This window comes from Marmota flaviventris, chromosome 18 (assembly GCF_047511675.1).
Source record: "Marmota flaviventris isolate mMarFla1 chromosome 18, mMarFla1.hap1, whole genome shotgun sequence".
NCBI classification, from domain to species: Eukaryota; Metazoa; Chordata; class Mammalia; order Rodentia; family Sciuridae; genus Marmota; species Marmota flaviventris.
The window spans coordinates 2,540,493-2,562,843 of record NC_092515.1 but is presented as its reverse complement, the minus strand read 5'-3'; the positions used below and the strand labels follow the sequence as shown (position 1 = coordinate 2,562,843).

Here is a 22,351-nt window from a genome sequence, read left to right as displayed (position 1 = left end):
AATCAGACACGTGTGACGGTAGCAGGACACCGGCCGGGCAGAACTGCAGATAGAACATATAACAGAACACCACATTGATATAGGTCCAAAATGATGTCAGTAAGGAAAGGTTGAAAACAGGAAACACGGCCTGCGTTTCCCTGCGTGTGTGCCTTTATACTTAATGCACACAGACACGGGGCAGGCTTGTAAATATATCATATTGTATTATATACATTCAAATACTCGTCCTGATGCTACACACACCTAAAAATGTGTGTGTGTGTGTGTGTGTGTGTGTGTGTGTGTGTGTATATATATATATATATATATATATATATATATATATATAAATGTGTGTATTTATTTATTAAAAAACGAAGGAAAACTCAGCAGGCTCTTCCATGGGGGGGGATGGCTATCTTGGTTCAACGCCAACATCAGGACACTCCCCCTGTCCCACTGTCCCCAGCCCCCATTCTCTGCTTTGCCGGGACCTAGGGACCTAGGCAGTCGCGTCGCGAGCTGGACCGACCGGGTCCTCGTCCGGCTCCGAGCCTGCTGTCCGCCTCCCATGACCCTCCTTGGACTGCTCTTTCATTTTCGGCTCCCTGCGGTTGGCTTTCTGCGGGGATCTGCCTGCTGCCCCTGAGCCCCCGTATCTGGTTCCCTGCTGCGACGGCGAGACCCACTTTCTGTTGGACGGGTCCAGCTCCTCTCTGCATCTGTCCCTGGGTATTTTCAACTTCGTCCCAGCATTTCCCCAAGAATCCTGCTGGTGCAGAGGTGGACAGGTGGCTGGAGGCTCTTAGCAGAGGACGGCCCTGGCATCGCAGGGTGAGGGGGCGGCAGTGGGGGGCACAGGTGCCCACCGGGCCCTGCGACCCAACTCACGGGCCCACAAGGCAGCACCGCCTAGGGAAAAGTGAGACACGCGGCATTTTCTTCCTGAGGGCAGTGGGAGGAGCAGGGCCAGCGAGGGGACAGAACAGCAGGGACGGGACTGGCCTTCCTCCCTGATCCTCACACATGCAGGACACAGGAGCCAGCTCTTGGGCAGCAGTGCGTGACCTCCAGGCTCCCAGCTGCTCCTGGCCCCTGCTGGAGGCAGCCCTAGCACACAGAGTGATCACAGAGTGGCAGCAGTGCGGGAGGCCACTTTGACTTGGGACGCACCTCCACGTTCACAGAGGCCTGTCTGGGGACCCATGCCAGGGATCCCCTGCAGGCCAGTCCAGGAGAGATCCCACCTGACCAGATGGGGCAGGAGCAGATGCTCATGGGGACTAAGTGGACGCTCAGCCCACCAGAGTGTTGCCAGGCCCAGGGAGCAGGGAGGGGAGGGGGCCCTGACCCCCACAGATGCAGGAGGCCCCTCCACCTGGCGAGCAAGGGAGACCTCAGTCAGTCTGACCAGAGGACCACAGGAAGACCCAGAACTGCCTGGGCTGCCGGCTCCCTCCAGCAGGACGCCCAGGAAGGAGATGGGGAGAGGGGCCAGAGGTGGACTAGCCCTAGAGAGTGGCCATCGTGACCTGGAAGAGCTCGTTTTAACCTGTGGGGAAGGTGAGCTGGCAGTGATGGAGGAGGCCGCTTAGGAGACCCACCAGAGACTCAGAGCCCAATGGAGGCTTCCCCAGAGGGCGGCACAGGACCTGGGAGAAGGTGAAGAGAAGAGGTGTCCCTGACACGCAGCAGCTCCCTGGGGCTGGACAGCAGCACTGGGAGCCAAGGACACACAGAGAGCCACGTCCTGGGTCCTGGGGGAGGCGCCAGCTTCCAGGAGCGGGGGGTGGGGCGAGCCACAGAGGTCAGGGACAGGGTCTCAGATCCCCTTCCTGAGCCTCGGAGCCCTTGGGCCTACATGGGCCCCGGGAAGCCCATCAGAGTCCCAGACAAGAATCCAGCCACACCCAGAACCACCGGGGGCTACAGTCCACCAGTCCCAGAACCACCCATCAAGGCCTGCCCAGTGGTCTGGGTGCACGGGCCTCTGTTGGCCTGGGAGCCGTCAGATCAGAAGGGGCCAGCTGGGCATCAGGAGGCCAACGTGCCACCACCTGCCCTGTCCCACACATCCCTTAGTGCTCCCCAGGGATGGAGCCTGCCTGGGGGCCAGGTGGCAGAGCAGGGCTCAGGTCCAGGGCCCCAGCAAGAGAGCAGGGGCAGACGGGACCAGGGCCCAGAGCTGACCAGGGTCACTGCCCTGGGGAACAGGGTGGAATTGGAGCGAATGTCCTCGCCGTGTACAAACAGCCCTGCGCGGGCGCCTACAGATGAGATGATGCTAGGTCGTCAGGAGCTGGTCACCTCCTTCCCACGAGGGGTCCTAGCAGTTAGTGTGAGAGTGTCTTAGGGGAACCAGGAGCCCGTCAGGACCAGAATCCCTGACAGGAGGTTTCCAGCCCCCGGTGACCCCGTGTGGGCTTCTAGGTTTCATCCCAAGTCCAGTTGCCCCCATCCGTCTGTCCATCTATCCGTCACCCACCCGTCAGTCCATCCACCACCCACTCTCCAGCCGTCGTCATGTCCGTCAGTCAGGAACCTCGCTGTGTATCAGGCGCTGTGTGGGTCTGCCTGCTTCTGCCAGCTGAGTGCTGTCGGTCTGTGTACCCGTCCTGCGGACAGTGGCCACGTGGGCTAACCTGGACACGTGTGCAGTCTAGCTGTGAAATACTCACTGGGAACACCTTCCGGAACCCACGACCTGCCGTGGTCACGTGGGGGAAGTTAGAAAAGGCCCAGAGCCTGTCTGGACCTGCTACTGAGCAAGGAAACCACCAGCAGAGAGCAGTGTGGGTCGGGAGGTGGGATCCAGGCAGCTGAGTCCTTCCCTGGTCAAGCTGACCCTTGATGCCCCTCGAGGACCCTGCACTGTGGGTGACTTTCTCACGGGGTCTTTTTCCAGTGCTCTGCCTGGGACAGAGGAGCCACGCGCAGGAGGGTGAGTCATGCCCACAGGTCCTCACCGTCCACCCAGGCCACTCTGGAGGGCGGTGGTGTCCACCCTGGGAGGAGCCCAGCCCCAGCCTACACCACATGAACACCGCCTCAGGCCTCTCCCGACGGCTGCGGGCCCCTGCCAGGCAGCAGCCGCCTCCCGCTCAGGGCCTGCCCTCTGGCCAGGCGTCGCCCCACACACTGGCCTCAGGTCCCAGCCCCACATTTCCTCAGTGAACGTCCTGGGTTCCGGGCCAGACGACAGAGAGCTGTCCTTGGCTCCCCCTAATGTCCACCCACATCCAACCACCCAGAGTCCGGGCACCTGTCCCCATAAATGCTCTCACATCTGCCCCCAAGTCTTGCAAGGAAGTGTCTCCCTGATTCTGAAGCCCCAGAGAGCCCAAGGGGCCCCTCCAGGAGGTCCGCAGAGAAGTGAGGACTTGAGGCTGGTGCTGAGCAGGGAGGACGTCACCCAGGTCACCACCCCAGTCCCAGCTCAGCCATCAGGTTGGTCCCCAGCTCCTGGACCCTGTCCCAGCTGCCGTCCTGTCCACATCCTCCTGCCCCCACCTGACCCCAGGCCCCTCCCTCTGCACAGTGTCCCCTCAGCCCTCATGCCCTGAGGTCCCTGGAATCCTGGTCTCACGGGCCACTTTGTATGACCTGGACACAGGTCCAGAATGGGGTGGGCATGGAGCTGGCCTTGCTGCTGGGTGGGGAGGGGTCCCCAGAGATGGCTGGGGGCAGACCCCTTCCAGAACAGTGTCTCTTCACTCAGATGGAGGGTTCACTGTCCTTCCCACGGGGCCAGAGCCTGAGTGGCTGAGCGTGACATCTGGTGTAGTCCCCTCCCACTGGGCAGGTCACCTGGCCCAGGGATGGCACTGATCATGACTGGAAGGGGCACTGGGGAAGCTTTGGGATGTGATGGTCCATGTCCTCTGTGCTCAGTCTGTTGTTAGGGTCCAGAAAGGTCACCCCATCCCAGAGAGGGACAGGGGACATTCTCCATTTAAGGCCAAGTCTTCTCTCCCTTCTCTGTGAATTCTCTGTAACCCAGACATCCTGGGGGCCAGATGCACAGTGTCCAGGGGTGGGCCACATGCACAGTATCCAGGGGTGGGCCACATGCACAGTGTCCAGGGGTGGGGCCCCAGTCAGTTCTTGGGGCACTCACTAGTTTGTCCTGAGGCTCTGACAGGTCCCCAGTATCCTGGGTACTTACTGGTGACACAGTGGCCCCTAGGTGAGGTCAGTGCCTGGACCTCCTGACCCTGTGTCCTGGGTGAGGCTCCCCACCCTGTCTGCCCATGACCAGGACCTGCTGGTGAGTGCACAACAGGATCAGCTCAGGTGACATCCTGGTGACCCAGATCTCCTTGTCCACCCTGGGGGTCTGCAAAGGTCACCCATAATCCAGGGTACAGGAGAGGGCCCAGGCAGGAGTTAGGGGGACACTGTGGGGGGTGAGGGACGGTCCACAGGAGCCCCAGAGACCTCAGGTGTGTGACTCTCTACCTGTGCTCCAGGCAGGCACACAGGTACTGGTGTAAAGCAGGTCAGCTCTGTAGAGACCACCGTGATCTCCACGGGTGTGGCAGGCACCTGGCGGGAAGGAGCCTTGACATACCCTGCACCTCTCAGGATGTGGCCCCAGGGCAGGGACGTGGCTCCTGGCAGGTGACAAGGTGTGGAGTGGTCATGCTGACGCCCACCCCATCCTGACCCCAGACCATCATGGTCACCTCTGCCTCCCTGTCCATGTGACGGGGTGGAGTGTCCCCCACTCTCTGTCCTGTTGGTCCAGCTGTCTGGGTGGATCAGTCTCACCTGCCCCCTCTGCTGTTTGCCTGGAACCTTCCAGGAGGAGGAGACCCTATGTGGACCCTCGGTCATCCCCTCCATGTCCCCATGCTGTGGGGACCCTGGTCCTGTCAGGGCTTCCCCAGTGTCTGTGAGGTGACGTGTCACGGTCCTGTGCACTGAGACTCCATTAGGACCTGCAGACCCAGAGCTCTGTCAATCACCAGCTCAGGGGGTCAGCTCCAGGGTGCACTGGGCTGGGGATGCACCTGGGACCCCAGCCCCATGCACTCTGGGTCCTGCTCACTGTAGCTCAGCACTGTGTCCCCAGGAGACCCTGGGTGTTGGGGAGGAGGGTCACCCAGTGAAGGGCAAGCAGAGTCCATCCATCCTGCCCTAGGGACGCACACACAGGGGTCACCTGCCCTAACCCCTTTCCCAAGGCCTCAGATGCTGGGGTTTGGGCTGAGAGGAGGGATGGGGACACTCAAAGGTCCAGCAGACGTCGGGCTGGATGAACTGGCAGAGCAGAGACAGCCCTGGTGCAGCCCAGGGTCACACCTCTGCCCTCCCCTGGCTGGTTGTCACAGTGGGCTGTGGGCACCACCAGGCCCTGAGCTCTCCTCTCATCCTCATGTGGCAGAGGCTGCTCGTCCCCCATTTTCTCCAGGGTGGCCTTGGCCTTAGACTTGGAGCTGAGTTTGATCAAAGGCAGCTGTGTGTGCTCCAGTCACCTGTCCCCAGGGCCCTCCTGTTCACCGGGAGACCTGGGAGGGACACAGGGAGCAGGGGAGGTGGGGCAGGGTGACCCCAATGATGGACAGTCAGGAGAAGGGCTCAGGAGGCCAAGGTCAGCCTAGGGGAGAGGCTGCCCAGCCCTTCACCAGCCTCTGACTCCTAGGAGTCCCACGTGACATCAGCCCCCACCCACAGGAGTGAGCTCCCCCACAGTAGGTCACCTGGGACTCTGCATGGGCTAGTGCCCACGGGGACAGTTCTGGCCTGGAAAGTGGGGAGTGGCTCCTATTTCAGAGCCCTGGGGTGGGTCTTGGCCACCTGCCAGTGACCTGTCCTGACAGTCAGCCGTGTCCTTCTGCTTCCAGCCTCCACCCCCCAGAACTCCATGGAGCTGAACTGTGTCCCCTGGGCCTGGCTGGGCTGGTCTTGGTGGCCCTGGGGGTGCTTCTGGGAGAAGCTTGGCACAGCTGGCTCAGGTCACAGAGAGAAGAGAGCCTCCCCCAGAGAGCCTGACCCCAGGGCCCAGGGGAGATGCCCCCAGGACTCAGCCCTGTGAGCCCCAGGGACCCAGAGGCCACCATGGACTGTGCACTCTGGATCTGGACACTCTGCAGGGTCTGAACACGTCCTCCACCTGCACCAGGGAGCTGCGTGGACACTTCCCAGCCTCCCTCGGTGTCAGCTCCTGTGTCCCAGGGTGGCCTCCACGCTGGACACCCAGCACCTGGGCCCTGACACACATTTGGCTCAGGACCTGGTTGAGCATGAGGAGCCCTGGGTGTGTGTGACGCAAGCCTGGGGGGTGGATGTGCAGCACTGGGGTCCCCTCAGGCTGAGGGGAGCCTGGAGGGTGTGTGTCCTGCACTCCTGCTGGGGGTGGGTCTGAGTGCTACCTGCCTCTCTCCCTTTCCTCAGGACCAAGGAGAACAGTCGCTCCCTCCCTCTCCCTCTCCATCCCTCTCCCTCTCTTCCTCCCTGTCTCCCTCCCTCTCCCTCCCTCTCCCTCTCTCCCTCCCTCTCTCTCTCCCTCTCCCTCTCCCTCTCCCTCTCTCTCCCCCTCCCTCCCTCTCTCTCCCTCCCTCTATCTCCCTCCCTCTCCCTCTCTCTCCCTCTCCCTCTCCCTCCCTCCCTCCCTCCCTCCCCCTCTCCCTCCCCCTCTCCCTCTCCCTCTCCCTCCCTCCCCCCTCCCTCTCCCTCTCCCTCCCTCTCCCTCTCCCTCTCTCTCTCCCTCCCTGCCTCCCTCTCTCTCCCTCCCTCCCCCTCTCCCTCTCCCTCTCCCTCCCTGCCTCCCTCTGTCTCCCTCCCTCTCTCTCTCCCTCTCCCTCTCCCTCTCCCCCTCCCTCCCTCTCTCTCCCTCCCTCTATCTCCCTCCTTCTCCCTCTCTCTCCCTCTCCCTCCCTCCCTCTCTCTCCCTCTCCCTCTCCCTCCCTCCCTAGTCAGCTTCTTGCATTGCAGACTGGGGAGCAGAGAAGAGGTGCCCAGCTGCTCTGGGTCCCTCCTGAGCATTCTCAGCTTCCTTTCATCCAGTGAGGGACTACACTGGGGAGACAAGGTGGGGTCCCTGCCCTCCAGCCTACTGGGATTTCCCCTTGCCGGGGGCACTACATCTCAGGGACAGTGCAGAGGGTCAAGGACAGGGTTCCTTCATTTCAAAGTGTACAGCTGCATGTATGAAGGCAGAGAGCCAGGGGCCGGCAGCCTGTCCTGTAGGATGTCATTTACTGAGGCGCCCAGAAGAGCCAATCCAAACAGGCAGCGAGCAGTTTGGTGATTGCTTAGTGCCTGGGGAGGGGCTGGGAGTCACTGCTTAATGGGGGCTGCTTTTGAGTTGATGTCAGTGTCTTGGAGCCAGAGAGAGGTGATGCTGTGTGGCATTGTAGGTGGACTAGATGACATTCAGCTGTGATCTGTAGAGTGGCTGAGTTCCCTAAGTGAAAAGACATTCCTGGCAATGATCAAGGCCACAAACAATGATAAACGCTGGTGGGGCTGGGGACAAAGGACCACTTGACACTAGACTGCAGATGAGCTCAGCCACTCCGGAAAGCAGTTTGGAGAGTCCTCAAAGACTAGGGGTGGCTGGGTGCAGCGGTGCACACCTGCAATCCCAGGCTGAGGCAGGAGGATCCCCAGTTCAAAGCCAGCCTCAGCAAAAAACGAGGCACCAAGCCGCTCCGTGAGACCCTGTGTCTAAATAAAACACAAAATAGGGCTGGGGGTGTGGCTCAGTGGTGGAGTGCCCCTGAGTTCAATCCCTGGTACCCTCCACCCCCCCAAAAAAAAGGCTAGGGGTGGAATCATCATATGGCCCAGCTCTCCCAATTTTTCCAAAAGATCTCAAATAGGCACACTGCAGCAATACGGACATGTCGACGGTTACAGCAGCATTTCAGTAGCCACATCTTGGGATCAACCCAGATGCCCATCGATGGATGATTGTCTTAAGACACACACACACACACACACACACACACACACACACACTCCACAGTGGAGTTGTACTCATTCACAAAAAATACTGAAATGACGGCATTTGCTGGTAACTGGATGGAAACGGAGGGTATCGTGTGAAGTGAAATGAGCTAAACTCAGGAAGTCAACATGGTAAGAGAGAGAAGGGGGGGAGGGAGAGGTAACAAAGGTGAAGGGAAGATGGGGTGAGAAGATGAGATGGAGAGACAGAGTTCAGGGATGGGAAAGGGTGGCACATACATAGACCCCAGGGACGTCACCTTTATGCAGAGGAGAAAGAACCATCCAGTAGAAACTAACAGACAAGCAAAGGAAGCCTGGTAGAGGAAGGGGAGTCGGTGGGGTGGGGGGGGACCGGAGGAACAGGGAGGGAAAGGGGGGTCCTGAGTGGAGTGAACTCGTGCAGGCAGGGGTTTGTTGGGGTGAAGCCGACTACTAGGCCTCCCTGTGAAGCTCTCTTCAAGGAGAGCAGAGGACCAGGTGTGGGGTGTGGCGCGTGTTTTGATCATTCTCTCCTAGAAGTGCAAGCTCTCCCTGTGGCTGCCACCAGGGGGGTCATCAATTCCCCAGCAGATTGGTGGCCTGAGGGATGGTTCAGATGGATGACCTGGAGCTTCCCCTCGGTGAGCTCTTCCCGAACACTGGAACCAGCTCTGGGGAGCAGGGATCTTCCCTCCTGCCCTGGGGTGCAGCCCAGGGCCTGGTTCATGCCCACACATTCTCACCTCTCAGCGGCAGCCTGCCCTCAGGTGGCTTGTCAAGTCTGTGAGTGGTGGGTGCCAACAGGCCCTGCACTGCACATTACGGCTGTCCGATCGCTCTTCAGTGTGCGCTCTCTGGGGTCTAATGCTGCAAGTTTCATTCCTTCTCTGTTTGGGGGATGGAACCCAGGACCTCCCACACGCTAGGCTAGAGTTCACCTCCGAACCACGTATCAGCCTCTTTTTTCTTTTAAAATAATTTTAGTTATATTTCATTCTCAAGGGATGATTTGTGGGGTTTTTTTCCCCCTGTTTTGCTTAGTTTTGATTCATCCTGGGTTCAGTTCAGTCAGGGGCTGGAACGCAAGCCTGTCAACAGCATAAGACGACAAGAAATCACAGACCTCTTCTCTCCAATCTCACTCCACCATCACCTTCTCAACAGAAGTCTGGGAGGGGAGCCCTGTGTAGGTCTGGGCGTCCACCCACCTGCCAGTGTGGGCCTGCCGCTGTCCAGACTCGCTTTTCAGACATGACGTGGGGCTCTGCCCCGGGCATCTGCACATCTGTACTTGGTGACCAAGTCGGCATTGGTACTTCAACCTCAAGGACCCTCCCAGCCCTCGCCACACCTCCTGCCCCGACAGCAGGGCCTTGGCCTTCACCTCCCTGGCACCACCAGGGCCCACCCAGAGGACCCTGCGGATGAGACCCACCACTGTGTGGTCTGGGAACCGGGGACCTGGGGACTTACAACCTCCTCAAGTGAAGACTGTAGTCAGAGCTCAAAGCTCTGTAAAGTAATCTACTCCACCTTCTCCTTAGGATTCCCGAATGGCCAGGGGACGGTCCACCCTCATTTTCTCAGGGTCCTGGGAGATGATTGGTTCTTCTTTCCTTTTTCTTTCTCTGCCTTTTTATTTTTGCAGCACTAGGAATTGAACTCAGGGCCTCATGCAGGCAAGGCAAGCGCTCCTCCGCAAAGCTACTTCCCAGAGCTAACTTTTTTTTTTTTTTTTTTTTTTTTGAGACAGGGTCTCAGTAAATTGCCCAGGATGGCCTCGAACTTCTGATCCTCCAGCCTCAGCCTCCCAAGTACCTGGGATTACATCAGACCCAGCAAAACAATGGATTTTTAAATGTAAACAAGAATGAACAGGTGGAGTAAGGATGTGAATTCCATGTTCTCTTACAGTTCCTGCACCTGCTGGGTGTGTGCCAGGAGGGAGGGGAGGGCGCATGAGTCCCGCAGTCAGCCTACAGGAAGCTGCTGAAGTCCGGGATCACTGAGTCTCAGGTCTCAGCTCTGCTCCTGAGGCGACCACGTCTCTCTGGTTTGCTGGGAGAGACTCAGAGCCTGGAACGTTCCAGTGGTTCAGGGAACACCTATGGGCGGGCTGGCTGAAGGACCGGAAGAAACCCCGTGTAGGGAGGCCCCGAGAAGGGAAGGGTCATTGGTGGTCACACCCCGATTGTGAGAGGCTGACCTGGGATTGGAACCTGGGTCTCCACCATCTTTGAGAGGCATTCATGCCGAGCAGGAGAGGCCTGGGGTCAGATAAGACCTCAGGTGGAGGCTCGGTGTCCCCAGGGAAGCAGGTGCCCTGGGGAGCCTGACAGAGCCGTCCCCTTCCTGAGACTCTGCTGGAGGGACAGCCCAGGGGCTTGTCCAGCTGCCCGCAGCCTGCTGCTGCCTGTCCCCCTGTGGCTCTGTCCCCCTGCTCAGCCCAGCTCAGCGGGAGGAGGCAGCATGGCCCCCGTGGCCCTGGCCCTTCCTGCCCTGGTGAGGCCGGGAGGACATAGGGTGTGAGCACCAGTGGGCCTGACCCTGGGAACACCCGGGCTGGGAGCTCTCAGCAGGGCCTGGGTCTGGGCCCCAGGCTGGGAGTGTGGGCAGGTGAGTGCGTCCCCAGGTTCCTTCTCTCCACTGGGAATGATGTGGGCCTCCCCGGGGCAGCTGGAGTTGGTCATGGGGAGTGGGTGGGAGAGCCCAGGGCTGGCAGCTGGGGACAGAGGCACAGAGGAGGTTGGAATGGCCTCCCCTGAGACCCCTCGCCTGGGCTGGGCCTGGCTCTGTGGTTGGTCAGGGCCAGGCTGGTCACCATCTGTGCCAGGGGTCCCTCCAGGCTGGCAGGTACTACCCACATGAAGAGGGCATCTCTGAGCCCAGAAGGGGTGCTCCTCTGCTCCCCAGGGCAGACGAGGTTCTCTTTTGAGTTCACGGGGCCTGGTTGCAGGGGTCACAGCCACCGCACCCACAGGACGGTGGGGGGGGGCAGGGCACGTCACCACCCTGGGCACCAGCACTAGGGGCTGCATGGGACCCCCCTCCTGCTGCCATAGGAGCAGCAGTACCTCCTGGCAAGGTCGTAGGTCACAGCTGGGACGTGGCAGGTTCCTTCTGACCAGGGAAGAGAATCCAAGCTCCCTGGACCCTGGACACAGCGACAGCTGGGGGCCCGTCCAGGCCCTCTTCTCCATGGGCCCTGAGCCTCAGCCACAGGTGGACACACAGGCACTGTGGCTGTCCCTCGCGGTATCCCTACCTGTGGGGCTCCGATCTCAAGGGGGACGTCCACAGCCCTGCGCCCACGTGAGTCAGCACCCCCAACTGGAGCAAGGCCTGGATGCTCTCCCTGCAGAGAAGCTGGACTAGGCTCACAGTGCTGCAGGTCCTGGTCCTTGGGTCAGTGATGGGGCAGCCGAGGCGATAGGAGGGTGTCCAGGACGCTTTCACCTCCTCCCAAAATGAAGGAGGAAGACGAGGAGTTGGGGCCCCAAGATCCCCATACAGGTCACACCCCCAGGGCTGGGAGACCCCCCAACAGCAATGGTGAGGCCCTAAGCAACTCAGGGAGACCCTGTCTCTAAATAAGATCCAAAACAGGGTGGGGATATGGCTCAGTGGTCCAGTGCCCCTGAGATCAATCCCCAGTACCAAAGAAGAGAGAGACAGAGAGAGAGAGAGACATAGAGAGACAGAGAGAGAGAGACAGAGACAGAGAGAGACCATATGTGTATCTAGGAAGGCATAAAATTGTGCAAAAACATGGATAAACAAAGGAAATGAGTCACTGAAAATACAGTTGCGTGAAACAAGGAGAAAAAGGGAAGATCAGATGAAAATAGATAGGAGATCAGTGAAATAGAAAACGGAATTAGAGGGAGGGAGGCAGAGGGAGAGTTAGAGGGAGGGAGGGAGATGGTGAGTTAGAGGGAGGGAGGGGGATGGTGAGTTAGAGGGAGGGAGGAGGATGGGGAGTTAGAGGGAGGGAGGGGGATGGTGAGTTAGAGGGAGGGAGGGGGATGGGGAGTTAGAGGGAGGGAGGAGGATGGTGAGTTAGAGGGAGGGAGGGAGATGGTGAGTTAGAGGGAGGGAGGGGGATGGGGAGTTAGAGGGAGGGAGGGGGATGGGGAGTTAGAGGGAGGGAGGGGGATGGGGAGTTAGAGGGAGGGAGGGGGATGGGGAGTTAGAGGGAGGGAGGGGGATGGGGAGTTAGAGGGAGGGAGGGGGATGGGGAGTTAGAGGGAGGGAGGGGGATGGTGAAATGATCTTACCCACCTCCCTGTGAGGCAGTGATTACCCCACAGTGGACCCCACTGTGTGTAGGGATGAAGCACCGATTTAAAATCCAACAAATAATAACAGAAGGGAGACCAGTGAGCAGAGGAAGGGGATCTGGGGGTGGGAGGAGGGTAGGGAGAGGAAGTGCTGGGGACTCAGGTGGAGCCAATGAGATTCCCTGCATGTGTGACGATATCAAGGGAACCCCGTCACGCATGACTCTAGGTCACTGATGAAGACATTAAAATGCCGCTGCACAAGGGGCCTGGGTTCTGACGTGCTCCAGCCCATGCGGGGACTGCAGAGTGCAACTGTGGTGATTTACAAAGGATCAGAAAAGCAGTTTGCAGGTCCCCAACACAAGGAAACGGTAAGCGTTAGAGGAGGAGAAAGTGCGTGTCATCCTGAGGGTCAGGCCCTGTCTGTGAGGGGTTGAGTCCTCACAGTGGACCCCGTGAAGCTGCACAGCTGCACATGCAGTGACCGTGGTGGTGGCCACGTAGAGAGTGTTAGGGGACCCACTCTGGAACCAGGCCTTGTCCTTTCTGTCTGGCTCTGGTGACACTCACATTCCAGTTGCAGTGTTATTTAGGGTCAATCTTGTAGGGGGCTCTGTCCACGTTAGCTTCTCCATATCAGGGGAAGCCATAGGGAGGTCTTGGCCCAACTCCACTGGACCCTGAAAGGGAGACAGCAGATGACCCAGGCCAGGCCCAGAGCAGCCCCAGGCAGACCCTTAGTGCCAGGGGCATGGCCTGCTGGGAAGGACATCTGACTGCGAGGCCCTCCTAGGCAGCTCAGCACTGCAGGGCCATGCACCCCCCTCTACAGTGTGGCACATGTTTCTGACCCAAGATCCACCCGGGGCACTCTGTGGGATTCAGAGAAAGACCCTTACGCTGTGCAGCTCAAGTAGTGCCCACCTCATGAGGCTGCTGGGGCCCCAAGGGGAACAGGTCTCAGTCCCTAAGGAGAGGCAGCACTTTTGTCTGGAAAGGGCCGAGTAGTAAATGCTTCAGGCTTTGAAGGCACAACTACTCAACTCTGTCACCGTGCAGGGAAAGCATCCGTGGCAACACGTGAGGGAATAAACACATGCAGGACTGTTTCCAGAAATTCTTTATAAAACATGGATGAGACAGGTGCAGTGGTGCACACCTATAATCCCAGCAGCTCAGGAGGATGGCAGGTTCAAAGCCAGTCCCAGCAACTTAGCAAGGCCCTAAGCAATTTGGCAAGACCCTGTCTCTAAATAAAAAGGGCTGAGGATGTGGCTCCATGGCTGAGTGCCCCTGGTTCAATCCCTGGTATGAAGGAGAAGGAGAAGGAGAAGGAGAAGGATGAGGGGTGAGCAGAGTCTGGCATGCCTTGATCCAGACTAATAGCTACCACCATTGTTGCCATCACTGCCACCACTACCATCACCACCATCATCACCACTATCACCATCACCACCATCACCATCACCACCATCACCATCACCATCATCACCACAATCACTACCATCACCACCATCACCATCACCACCATCACCATCAGCACCATCATCACCACAATCACTACCATCACCACCATCACCATCAGCACCATCATCACTATCATCACTACCATCACCACCATCACCACCATCACCATCACCACCATCACCACCATCACCATCACCACCATCACCATCATCACCACAATCACTACCATCACCACCATCACCATCAGCACCATCATCACCACAATCACTACCATCACCACCATCACCACCATCACCATCAGCACCATCATCACTATCATCACTACCATCACCACCATCACCATCACCACCATCACCACCACCATCACCACTATCACCATCACCACCATCACCACCATCACCATCACCACCATCACCACCATCACCATCACCACCATCACCACCATCACCATCAGCACCATCAGCACCATCATCACTACCATCACCACCATCACCATCACCACCAGCATCACCACCATCACCATCATAATTACCACCACCATCACCACCATCACCATCATCATCACCATCACCACCATCACCACCATCACCATCATCATCACCACCATCACCATCATCACCACCATCACCATCATCACCACCATCACCATCACCACCACCATCACCACCATCACCACAATCACTACCATCACCACCATCACCATCACCACCATCACCATCACCATCACCACCATCACCACCATCACCACAATCACTACCATCACCACCATCACCATCACCATCACCACCATCACCATCATCACCACCATCACCATCACCATCACCACCATCACCACCATCACCACAATCACTACCATCACCACCATCACCATCACCATCACCACCATCACCATCATCACCACCATCACCATCACCATCACCACCATCACCACCATCACCATCACCACCACCATCACCACCATCACCACCATCACCACCATCACCATCACCACCACGATCATTACCACCATCACCACCATCACCACCATCACCATCATCACCACGATCATTACCACCATCACCACCATCACCACCACTCTCATAATCAGCGTCACTGTCACTATCACTATCACCTCCACCACCATGACCACGCTTACCACCATTCTCACTATCACCATCGCTATTATTACTACCTATCATCACCATCGTCGTCATCACCATCATCATGACGTGACATGTTGAGCTTTTCAAGTACAAAAGACGTAAGTGTCCATGTCTGTCTGCATGCTGAGAGTAAATTCAGACCTAGACATTTCCTGAAGGGGAAGTCAAACGCTCCCCGTTACCAAGTTCAGGAACATTTTTTAACTATGGGGAGGAAATCCCTGTGGAGAGGAAATCCCTGTGTTTCAGGGAACACGGGCCTTATTTGTGGGGATAGAATAAGATGGGACACGCTGGGGGTTCTAGGGCGCTGTGCTGTTCATGCCCTTGGACAGCCAAGCTGAACCAGCCGTGATCAGAGGCCGCACGACATGCTCTAGGAGCAGCGGTCGAGAGAGGGAGGCGGGCACTGCCGGGCAGGGTGTTCCAAGAGGGTCCCTGGAGGGAGCCGCGCTTCAGCTCAGGCTTGAGAGGTCGGTGAGACTTCTTCAGATGAAGGAGAAGAAGAAAGACCTCACAGACGTTGGAAGCATGGAGCAGAGAGCGCCAGCGTCCGGCACAGTGAAGCCACTCAGTGAGGGGGAATGCACACGCCCCGGCACCCGGCATCCCCCTATCAGAGAGCTCCCCACCTGGCAACCTTTGCCAAGTCCAGTCGGAGCACGTGCTTGCCCTGGAGAAGCCCCTTGGGGTCAGAGTTGGGAGTCCTCTTTCCTTCCATCACCCAAAGTGCTGGCCAAGGGAGACGGGCTGGCGTGAGCTCCGGAAGGCTCCTGTCCCAGCTGTCAACGGCCCGTGGTCATTCCTCCCACCAGGCAGTGAACTGAGCACCTGGGCAACCTGATCCCAGGGTGAGGCACGCCGGGCTCCGTTAGCCAAGCCCTTCTGGGACCCTTTATTTCCTCCCAGGTAGGGGTCCACTCATTTGAAGACCTTGGTTCATGCGGCTCCACCCTCTCCCCAGACCACGGCTCCATGCAGATGAAGCCAAGGGGCCACCGAGGTCTCTCCCAGGCCTCGTCTTCCCTCCACAAAGAGGCCGCTCATCTCGGCCTGCCCTGCTGCTTCACGCGCTTCCCTCCCGAGACTGCGCCGCTCCAGGTTTAGAGCCAGTTGTGCCAACGTTTCATTAATTGGCTTTTCCCATGACACTAGGCCTTCCAGGAGGGCAGAGGACGTATCTGCCCGGCTTAACTTTACCTTTTCTTCTTCTGAGATGGCCACAGGTGGACACGCTTCATGGCTGCTGAGTAGTGAGCGGATGACTAAATGCACAAAGCCCAAGAGGCACTGGACTGGTCACGCTGAGCAGCTAGGGAGGGACCATGTCATTGCACACCCCAGACGTCACCAGTCCTGTCTCACTGCGGGTCACTCGGAAAGCAGGAGCCCCGACGAGGCTGTGCGCAGAGGTGGCATTGGGGGGGCCACAGGAGGGAACAGGATGGGGGAAGGGAGTGCCCCTGGAGTCAGGAGCATTGCTGAGGACAGGCTGCACCAGCACTCAGGGTGTTCAGGGTGGCCCCAAGTCTTCCTTCAGAAAGACGGCACACCTGGGGTAAAGACGGCACACCTGGGGTAAAGACGGCACACCTGGGGTGTTAGCTGTGAGGGGTCCCCAGAGCCCCGTGGGAGACAACGCAGAAGGTTCAGGGGGGAAGCAATTGGGTTGGGAGAGCCTTACCTGGTCAGAGCACTAACCCACTGGTAGGATCCTCTGGGTGGTACCCGGGCAGGTGGGTGTGGCTGGAGGAGGTGGTCACTGGGCTGTCCTGTGGGATTTACATTTTTGTCCCTGGTGAGCAGAGCCCCCTCTGTGTCCTGGTGCCATGTCCTGAGCTGCTTTCCTCCTCCACGCCCTTCCACCTCGGTGCCCTACCTCACCTTGGGCCAGAGCTGTGGAGCCACCAACCTTGGACTGAGACCTCTGAACCGTGAGCCCCAAATCAACTTTTTCTCATCTAACATGGTTCTTGTCGGGTCTTTGGGGCACAGTGGGGGAGACGCTGGCCACACCGGCACTCCTGTTCCCCATTGCCTGGGCGATTCCCGGGGTCTGATTCTCCCTGTGCTGGGCTGAAATGACTTCTGAGAAGGTCCTTACACACAGAGGTGGAGAAGACGTGGGTGGCCTTGCAGGGACGTCCGTCCACCTGATTCTGAGACCTAGAGAATGGCCAGCGGTAGCTCACATGAGTCGGCAGTGACCCAGAGAGACGCCCAACCAAGGGCTAGAAGCATGTGCTTCATACCCGACCTGGGCTGGGTACAGCTGGGTGGGAGGGTGTCCACGGCAGGCTGCAGCCCTGGGGTCCGTCCCCAGCACCACGAAACAAGCCGACCCACCAAGAGACAGCAGCAGAAGCCCCTCAGCCCAGCGATTCCGCGGACCTGCTGCAGCATCTGCAACTGGACTTCCTGCTCCTCGGCCATCGTCTGCTTCTCCGGTGCCGCCCCAGAAGGTGAACTTGAAGTGACATCTGCTTCAATCCCTCTTCCCCTTCCCTGCCCACCCCACGTTTCAGTTCTGAAATCAGGAGCTCCTCTCATCTTCTAAAGAGAAGAAGCCGAGGAAATGGGTGGCCACACTCAGGTCACCACAGTCCCAGATCACCCGGGCCCCGCCCAGGGAACCCGGTGAGCCGGCGTTCACAGTCCCAGCACGGGCAGCCAGCAGCGTGGAGACCACCCTGGCCTTTGGCCATTCCCTGTGTCTTCATGGCATGTCATTTTTGAAATATCTTTTCTGTTTTATTTGACTGTTCATTGGTGAGTAATTATGCACATTTGTGGGGCACAGTGTGAAGTTATGCTGCGAACCCCGCAGCACCGTTAAACCAAGGGGACCAACCCACCCATCGCCTGGTGCCGATCCTTTCCCTGAGGTGAGAGGGCTCAAAGCTACACTTGGGACTTTGAAAGACGCGTGTCACTAGCAATGATCCTCCCGGTGAACGAGGATCCCAGGGGGACATCCTTCTTTCTCACTGAAACCCTGGTCTTTGGCTACCATTCACCCCCTGTGGCCCCTCAAGGCCCCGTGACCCCTGCCCACTCCCTGCCTTGGGTTTGGTTTCAGATTCTCACCTGTAAGGGACTCGCGGCATTTGCGTCTGGGCTCTGCTCTCTCACTTCTGAAGGTGGCGGGTGAGGGGGTAGGAAGGGAACGGGACCCTCCTGGGTGTGGTCAGGAAGGGCCAAGAGCACAGGTAAGACTGGCCAGAGGTGGAGACAGCTGGACGCTAGAGAGACACATGGGAGAATGTTCTGGAAGACCCAGAGATAGGAGGGTGACCGCCAAGGTCTGTCATTGGGTTCCATCAGCTCTTCAAGAATCCTCCGGAAACCCTGCTGGGGAGGAAAGGCTTGCGCTTATTGCTTTTCTTGCTATTTTGTACTTTAAGATTCTCATTTTGTTAATTAACCTGATTTATTCGTGCTGTAAACGCATATCAAGACATCACACCTTACCCCATGAACTTATGAAACTATTGTCAATTAAAATTTAAACCAATTTACAATTTTTAATAAGGTCCTTGTTTTCTGTCATTATCATCCTCTGAATTTGATGGCTTCTCTCCATTTCTGCATTTTCAGGATTTTTTCACTGCTCTTCATATGCCAGGAAGCCAGAACGGGTTGCAAAAGAAGAAGAAAATTGTGTAATACTGAAAGACTCGGAACCAGTTACAGCCAAATTTTTGCATTCGTGGGTCCTTGCAGTGTGAGACCCTGTGCTCCCCGGGCTGCAGCTGCCCTGCTCTGCTGGGGACACGGGCAGGTTCAGGGCTGCAAAGCAGGCTGAGCCATGGACGACCCTAACACCAGGAGGCTCTGAGTTCACAGCTCTGAGGAAGCTGGCCCGGCCTGGGTGTGGGCTGGAGGGTTTCTTGCAGCAGAGTGGAGGGTACAGAAGTCCCTCCACAGTGAAGCAATCTCAGAGGCCGTCACAGAGCTGACTCTGCACCCCAACAGCTCGCAGCTACCCAGCAGGCAGAAAACTCAGGGAGGAGCTCTGAGCCTCGTGTTGAATATCAATAAAAACCAAGAAAGAACAATTCTAAGTTCACACGTATGAGAAATGCGTCTGCCCAGGAGCATGTCCGTTTCCAACACAAAGCCAGCCCAGACCAGCAGGGAGCCAGGCCTGGCGTTGGACAGGACAAGCCCGTACCCTGTCGGGAATGTCCTCTGTCCCCAAAGTATGCCAACAGGCTTTTCTTTTGGAACTAACGCTAAAGAGGTGGGCTTCCGGGAGGTGCCTGGCACCCACACAGGGGAGACCCAAGGCACCCGAGGTCCACTGAGCAGCTATCCACAGAGCACATGGAGGTCACAGGTCCAGCCAAGGACGCAGCCCGCACCCAGCCCTGAGGTGTCCTTGCACTAATCCCCCCGCTGCGTGACTGTCTCCAGACCTCCCCTCAGCATGTCCCCCACTTCCACTCATCAGCACCAGCTTGGACCAGCGGCCCTGGGCCGAGGTCCCCGTGGTCCCCGTTCCCGCTCTTGCTTTACACAGTCAACCCCCAGGGATTCCTGGACCCGGGCAGGTGTGGAGATGGACACTGCCATCGAGGGGAGGCAGGACGGGCACCGTGGACAGGGCTCTCTTGGCTCCGGGGCGTTTGGAAGGCAGCTGGAGGACTGGGCTGCGAGGGCAGAAGTGGTTCCCGAGAAAGGGGACGTGTGTCCTTCAGAGGCCAATGTGCTGGGTAGAGCTGCTTGGCTTCCCCAGAAACCTTCAGTGTTGAAACTCAGGCTGGGGTGGCCTCGGGCAGGCGGGGAAGTCCGAGTGTGCCCAGGACACAGGAGGACACGACGTTACGTCCTTGTGAGCGTCCTGGACTCTTAGGAGGAGCCCTGGGTCCCCCTGTTGTAATTTATAGCCCCTCATTAGTCCCCTCACGGGGGTGTGGCCTTTCATCACTTGTAATTATCTGAAATTAATCATTTGTCCCCAAAATCCCAGATTCAGTTATAAGGACTGACACAAGGTGCAGTGAGACCAGAGACCAGGACCGCACAGAGCAATTAGTGGGGGTCACAGGCAGAAGTGAGGTCCTGGGCCGCGGCCAGACCAGCAGATCCCTGTGCCCTGGTCAGTGGCAGGGCTTCTACAGTGGCCAGGACAGTGGCTCATCCAAGCCGGACAGCACCTGGCTTACCTCAAGCCAACACCAAGACTCAGGTGCAGCCTGGTGCTGAGGGCCCCAGCGTCGGGCCACACTGCGCCACCCGCGTCTCAGCAGTCCTGCCGGCAAACTGCGCTGGCCCATCCTGCGGGCAGCGGGAGGCTCGCTCAGGCAGTGGTGGTGCTGGCCACTGGAGATGGCCGCGGTCAGGCCAGGCTAGGTCCCTGCAGTGCCGACAGCAAGTCACCCACCCGTCACTATTTCCCTACGAGGAAAGTGGCCCTGCGTTGTCCTCTCCCCGGGCTGTGGTCAGAGTGCTACGCACTGACCAGTGTTCTTAAACTAAGTGCTGGTGATCGATTAGCCAGTTATGGTCGTTCATCATTAATAATCTACCTGTGAAGGTTCCTTTATCTCCTTTTTCATGCTGCATCACGATGGGAGGACAACTGTCCTTCCCCCCAAGGACCAGCATGGCAATTGCGTTTGCAGGCCTGAGGGACACTGAGTGTTGGTAACAGAATCGGTGGGACCGCGGGGTTCGTCTCTTCTTGAACAGCCTGGACGCAGATCTTCCTGGTAAAGTGGTGACCCAGAGACGCATCCTGTGGACTCCCCATCACAGTGCTCACCGCTGTCTACACCAGTTTGTTCAATGTCCTGCAGGGTCACTTCTGGGGCCCTGGTCCACTGTGGCCCTGAAGCCTGTTGGTCATTGTGGAGGCTATGGAGGCTGTGGAAGTCTGGAAGTTGTGGGGTCAGCATGGAGGCTGTGAGATGGTGGAGGTTGTGGGTCAGCATGGAGGTTGTGGAGGCTGTGGGTCAGCTTGGAGGCTGTGGGGTCAGCGTGGAGGCTGTGGGGTCAGCGTGGAGGCTGTGGGGTCAGCGTGGAGGTTGTGGGGTCAGCGTGGAGGTTGTGGGGTCAGCGTGGAGGCTGTGGGGTCAGCGTGGAGGCTGTGGGGTCAGCGTGGAGGCTGTGGGTCAGTGTGGAGGCTGTGGATCAGCATGGAGGTTGTGGGGTCAGCGTGGAGGCTGTGGGGTCAGCGTGGAGGCTGTGGGGTCAGCGTGGAGGCTGTGGGGTCAGCGTGGAGGCTGTGGGGTCAGCGTGGAGGTTGTGGGGTCAGCGTGGAGGTTGTGGGGTCAGTATGGAGGCTGTGGGTCAGCGTGGAGGCTGTGGGTCAGCGTGGAGGCTGTGGAGGTCAGGAGGTGTGTGGCCTGGCGTGGTGCTGAACCTACACACAGGTGTTGAGCTCACTCTGGGATGGACGGGATGAAGAGGTTCCTCGGTGGCTGGTGCTGGTTTCCTGAGCCCTGGGGTGGGAGACTGGGCAGAAGGAAAGGCAGGAGGAGGCCCTGGGAAGGCCCCTCCCGGCCGAGCAGCTGGACAGAGACCACTGCTGTCATGAGGGACGGCTGGACCCCTCCCGCTCCACTCACCTGTGTGCAGAAGCCGGAACCCTGCGCCGGGCAGGGCTGCCAGTCAGTGTGGTTCCCGTTGAGGCCTGCTCTGAGGGGACTCGGTCACTGGGGGGTGGCGGGCCCCAGCCCCACGGCTGCTGAGGTGGGGCCCTGTTTCTGTGGTCCTCGAGCAAGGGCTCCCGGGGTCAGCAGCATCTCCTCTGTCCCACCTCAGTTGGTCACTCTGCAGCCCTGACCCCCGTCCCCCGCAGGACAACTTCCCGCTACTGCACGGGGCGTCTCTGTCTCATCTTGGACCTGGGGCCTCTACCCTGAGCCAGACCCCGGCCATCAGTGATTTCCTATTTTGAGACGAGGTCCTGCTAAGTTGCTTAGGACCCCTCTACGTGGCCCAGGCTGGCCTCAAACTTGAGGTCCTCTTGCCCCAGCTGGAGTCGCTGGGATTACAGGAGTGGCCAGGACACCCTACGGTCCACTAGGCTGATGACGTGCTGGCTGGACCTCCAGGAGGGCACAGTCATTCTTTGTGGTTCAGAGGACGACGTGGGCAAGACGTCACCCCCTGCCGGTTTTTGCTCCTGACCCAGCTCCTAGGAACGCAGCTGCCGGAGGCGCTTCACGTTTCCCATCCAGGTGGGGACTCGCGCTCCGTCAGCTCTCCTACAGGAAGGACGAAGCCTGGCCTCTTTGGAGTTTGGCGATGCCCAGGCCGTGTCGGGGGTCTGTCCCAGCCCCTCCTTGGGTGTCTGAAAGGCCGAGGCTTCAGCTCCCACTGGTGGGACTCAGAGCAAGAGAAGACTCGGCAACTGTGCAGCTGCAGAAAGCGCTGCCAAGGGCCCGGCAGAGGCACGGCGCTGGACACCTGCGACAGACACGGCGTCGGCGGGAGCTGAGGAGCCACAGCCCAGGCGTTGGGGTGTCAGAGCCGCACGGTGCCAGTGCCGTATCTGCAGAGCGCTGGTCTTTCTCTGGGAAACACCTTCTGGAT

General features: G+C 58.6%; 2 long non-coding RNA genes across 3 annotated transcripts; both read right to left on the bottom strand.

The window, feature by feature from the left end:
• Positions 1-14,712: 14,712 nt before the first annotated feature.
• Positions 14,713-17,261, bottom strand: LOC114084293 (uncharacterized). 2 transcript variants are annotated; one of them, XR_011705323.1, is made up of 4 exons: positions 17,067-17,261; positions 16,694-16,975; positions 16,494-16,581; positions 14,713-16,362 (listed from the first exon to the last, which is right to left on the bottom strand). It is a non-coding gene; the product is annotated as an uncharacterized lncRNA (long non-coding RNA). The 2 variants fall into 2 exon arrangements; XR_011705324.1 differs by having other exon boundaries at positions 16,914-16,975.
• A 3,064-nt stretch (positions 17,262-20,325) lies between these two features.
• Positions 20,326-21,738, bottom strand: LOC139702736 (uncharacterized). The gene is made up of 2 exons (XR_011705326.1): positions 21,382-21,738; positions 20,326-20,714 (listed from the first exon to the last, which is right to left on the bottom strand). It is a non-coding gene; the product is annotated as an uncharacterized lncRNA (long non-coding RNA).
• Positions 21,739-22,351: the final 613 nt, after the last annotated feature.